The sequence below is a fragment of the Micrasema longulum genome, unplaced genomic scaffold (genome assembly GCF_059751315.1).
Source record: "Micrasema longulum isolate JH-2025_06_02 unplaced genomic scaffold, ASM5975131v1 h1tg000824l, whole genome shotgun sequence".
In the NCBI taxonomy this organism is placed as follows: domain Eukaryota; kingdom Metazoa; phylum Arthropoda; class Insecta; order Trichoptera; family Brachycentridae; genus Micrasema; species Micrasema longulum.
Window position 1 is genome coordinate 898810 of NW_028278016.1, and position 5096 is coordinate 903905.

Here is a 5096-nt window from a genome sequence, read left to right on the forward strand (position 1 = left end):
AATATATCATAATTGGAAAGGAAGAACTAGAATTCCAATCGTCCATCGATCTGAAGCTGCAAGACGTGCTGGGATATTTATTTACTGTACAGCGCCCTTGAGGTGATTTTCACAAAAATGGCCATATATATATATTTATAAAGAAAATATTTAGAATACCACCCCAGGAACCCTTGAGCTACAGATCGATATTATAATAATTGTAGACGAAGAACCAAAACTTGTTAAAAATTGTAGTCAACATGGACATAATACGAGAATATCAGACAAATACCATATACAACTTTCTAAAACAAGACAAGGACAATCAAGACTAATGAACCAGGGACTGAAATTATACAATAAACTACCAGACAAAACTAAACAAAAGACTCAGACAAAATTTTCAAAAGACGTAAAAAATATTATTTTGAACAACAGAGTATGATTGAAAAATGTATATATTATTCTATGTAAAATGAACGTAATAATCCGTAAGGGTTTATAAATAAATTTTCAAATAAATTTAAAAGAAAAAAAATTGAAAGTATAACAGCTAGAGTATTTGCCTCTAAAACATAATAGTTTTACTGATGTAAAAGATGTTGATCTTCAAAGTGATCATGTTCAGCTGCTTGGTTGCTCTTCCTATCGATATGACCAGAAGAAGATTGGTTCTGGAAGCCGGTATGTAAAACAGTTTGTAAAACATTTAAGTTTGTAAGTGAAAATTCTTGATGGAAGTTCATTGTAATTTATTATATAAATAAAACACGAGTGATACTTTAATCCACAAATTTGGAATATCCAGTGACCGGTTTCATCGCTTTCGCGACATCTTCGAGACTGGTATCTTTATTAGAGAGTTAAATGTATTTATACAAAACAGAGGTAAGGATAGATAATTCAAAGTTATATGTAAGTAAATTAAATAAAGTTATTTTTATCTTAAGGATCATAATCAAAAAAAAATCTTTGGGTTAACTAATGAGTTGATATAATGCTATTTTAATGAGTTTAAGTATTTTATTTTATTTTTAGTGTCCCATCCTTCGTGAGTGTGGTTTTGTAAATAATGTTTTCTGAAAAACAAAGGGTAAAAAGTCATTAGTAAAATTATATTACAATGAGTAAAGTAATGGATTACTAAAATACTTAAACTCATTAAAATAGCATTATATCAACTCATTAGTTAACCCAAAGAAAATTTTTTGATAATAATCCTTAAGATAAAAATAACTTTATTTAATTAACTTACATATAACTTTGAATTATCTATCCTTACCTCTGTTTTGTATAAATACATTTAACTCTTTAATAAAGAAACCTTTCTCGAAGATGTCGCGAAAGCGATGAAACCGGTCACTGGATATTCCAAATTTGTGGATTAAAGTATCACTCGTGTTTTATTTATATGATAAAACAGTATGTGCTGACGATGTCGGAGATATCCATTTAGAAAATAAAATTGATACCATTTAATGATATCATCAAAGTAAAGTAGGCTCTTAAAAAATAAGAATAAAAATTATCTCAGAAATCAAAAAGGGTTTGTCCAAAATAAAATGCTTGTAAATACCCACAAAGAGACAGGAAGCTGAGGAATATGTTTCATATAAGAATTTCATATAAGAATATAATTTTAGCTACTTGATTATCTTTTTTCGTTTTATTGATGTTGGTATGTTTTAATTTTTTAATTTGGTTATATTTCTTTTAAATTTTTACTCAATTGATGTGAAATAATGTACAATTATGTATGAATAAATAATACACTGACACTCCGAAACGTGCCTGTGGGCCAGAGGAGTGGCTATATCCATAAATAAAAATAAAAATATATCGAATGTACCTACCTATTGTATGAACATTTTTGTTAACTATGTATTTGTATTTTATATTGGATTAAATAAATAAATAAAGAAAATAAAAAATAAATAATTAGCCGGTAATACAATGATTATCATATTTATTGAATATTATAGAACATTTTGTAATCAATACATTATTTTTATTTGCCAGATCATTTCCAAGGTCGATAGATACATTGAGTCGTATGTTTAAGGTTTTGAAGCAGGAACCACAGATATTTCCTTTGTCGGTTCCAGAGTTTTAATAACGGTGCGATCCTCAAATTTCACAGTAATTTCTTGAACCTTCATGTTGGGGGTCAAGAACTGAGCGAGAGTCGAGCAACCGTCTCGGCCTAGGCGGTCGAATGGATATCCCATTGTCCTCTTATCTGGATACTTCTTGTCTTGAATACCGCAGAAGCTTTCTGCATCATTACAAGCCCCTGAAATGTCCTGTACAACCTTGTCATCCTCATAGTTGGAAATCATGACAAACAAATCAAATACCATTCCCTTTGTTGTTCCCTTGGGAACGAACATATGCTGAGGCCACCCGCAACCACAGAAATTAAAAGCATATAAACTCGGACTATCTTCTGCTGGGCGGTTAGTGTCATGATCGCGGAAAGTTCTCTCGTATGGAATAGTCACAGAAGAATCCAATGAACTGCGCTTTATAACATTAGCGCCAGGTTTGAGTGTGACCTTAAATCTATCCATTTCTATCATTAAATGTCTTTGTTCATTGAACTGCATTACAACGCCATTTTCTTTACATCTTGGAGCCATAAATATGCGAGCTGTTCCGAATAACTGTTTGTTTGAAGCATTATTGGCATTGATAACAAATGAAAATTCTTCGTTTTGAAGATGTGTGAACCTAACCAGAACCGGACTTCTTGGGGTAAAGTCCATTCCACGAGACAGATCAACATCACTCTTTTGCCAATGAGTAATAAGCTGGTTTATAGGCTTTTTATCAATAGTGACCTTTACACAGGTGACACTCACGTCTTTAAACTCCAACTGTGCCACAGTATATTGAGGTTGTTTGTTTTTGTGAGAAACAAATATGTCATTAATATAAGTATGCCAACGGTAGAAAACTGGATCTCTCATAGCTGTTGCAGTATCTCCCATAACTGCAAATGATTCTAGGAACCTACCATCGGGATCATGACATAAAGCGAAAAGCATGTGTCCTAAGTTATGCAAGCTACCATAGTTTCCTGGCGTTAACATAGAAGCTTCAACCATATTTCCGAGAATGTCGATACCAGTTTGTTCCGTAAGAATAATATCTTTGCCATCTCTAGATTTGGCAACACCCTTTTCAATAACCTCCTTTATATTCTTTGCCCAAAGTTCAATTTCCTCGATTTTAAGAGTAAATTCATCTAATGGTCGATCAATATCGGACAATGGAGTATTCCTAAAACGAGGTGGCCATGCTCTGCTTGCAACGGCTACTTCCAGTTTTGGGAAATATCCTTCAGGTACTGACTGTCTCAAATTATCAAAACTCTTAACGCGAGGTAAATCGTTACTGAATCGCTCTGCGTTAAATCTTGCCAACACTTGTTGATGCATGTAATAGAAAAGTTCACCTCGTCTGTCTTTATCTACTATAGCGCGATTTTCAGCTCCTGTTGGATACACAAGATGCCAATGCCAGTGATGAGTATTGATTCCAATATCCTCACGGAAGTACGCGAGCTTTTGTTCAGGTTCCCTCGCGTTAGCAGTGAATTCTTGTGGGATTTCAATCGGTTCTCTTATCGCTTTGGGAACCACAGCCGTTTCTTGACGAATTGCAGAAAATGCATTACTATCTATAAATTTTCCTGGGAAGGACTGAAGGAAATTTGGTAGCAACACGTTCTTAGTGTCGGTTCTATGGAGAAGAGCAACCGATAAAGCATAATTGAATAGATATGGGTTGATTCTTTCATGGGCATAAACCGCTACTGATATCAAATCATCAACTGTTCTTTGATCCATGAAAATAGCAATTAACTTTTCAGCCATTTTTACATGCTCGGGTAAAAAAAGAGTAAAGTTGTCCTTAATTCCTAATTTAAGTGGAATAGTTAAGTCCGGAACAGTTATGTTTTTTACAGGAATAATATTTCGATCTGATGTATCAAACCTTTTCTTAACATCCTCGCAGATCGGTTGATAACGTTCTTTAAGAAATACAATAGGAACATCAAATACTGCTTTCGCATCGCTGCCTTTCGGTAAGATAATTGGTTCAGATGGACGTTCAAATAAAAATCGCAGAATTTCCGGCTGAGAATACGCTGTAGTAGTCGTTGTAGGGGCTGTGCCAGGTGGAGTACCTGTTGGTTTTGCAGTACTTGCTGGGGTGCCTGCAGGTTTATCAGCTGCTGCTGGTGGTTTTGTACCTTCTGCTGGTTTCGTACCCACTGCTGGTTTAGTAACTCCTGTTGCCGCTGGTTTTGTATAAGTTGCTGGTTTTTTAACTGCAGTTGCTTTGGCCGGAGCAGGAGTTTTAGTATCAGTAGTTGTAGCTGGTTTTGAAACTGTAGTTCCTTTGGCTGGTGCGGGAGTTTTAGTAGCACTAGCACTGGTGCTTGCCGCTGCTCCAGTTCCAGTTTTGGCTGGAGTTTTTCCACCTCCAGTAGCAGCTCCTGCAACAGCTTTGTTTCCGCCAGTATTTGCTACTGCAGTAGTTTTGGCTGGTGCTGCAGTCTTACCTCCTCCAGCGGCAGTGCCTGCTACTGCTTTGCCTCCCCCTGCATTTGCAGTCGCCGCAGTTTCTCCAGCACTAGCAGTGGTCGTTGCTCCACCATTACCAGCCGTTGCACCAGTTTTAGCGTTTGAAGACATTTGTACGGTACAACACTTTAAAGTTGAATGTTATTTGTATTCAAAAATGATGTTTTTATAATACAACACCTTTTGTAGTGCCATGTGCAATTTTAACAAATAAACAAAAAATGATTCGAAAACAATATTATTTTGCGCAATTTCTTATCAATGTTTAGCTAACATTTATTTACGAAATAGTTGATAAAATCAATGATTTATTAGTGGTCTATGAATTGGCCTTTCCTTGGTTATCTTATTATTAGTATTTTTATTTTATCTTGGTTAACAAAGAGATTTTTTGAGTGAAACATTTTGTACTTTTACCTATACAAACAAAATGAAAAATTAAATTGAAAACACTTCAATAATTCAATTGGCGAGTACAACTTTTATAAATCAATATTTATTATTATTTTTCAAATAATACAT

General features: G+C 34.6%; 1 pseudogene across 1 annotated transcript; it reads right to left on the minus strand.

Annotated features, from left to right (window-relative positions):
• Positions 1–1931: 1931 nt before the first annotated feature.
• On the minus strand, positions 1932–4710 carry LOC148278815 (phenoloxidase 2 pseudogene; annotated as a pseudogene). Its single transcript, XR_015823073.1, has one exon. The product of XR_015823073.1 is annotated as a phenoloxidase 2 pseudogene (transcript).
• Positions 4711–5096: the final 386 nt, after the last annotated feature.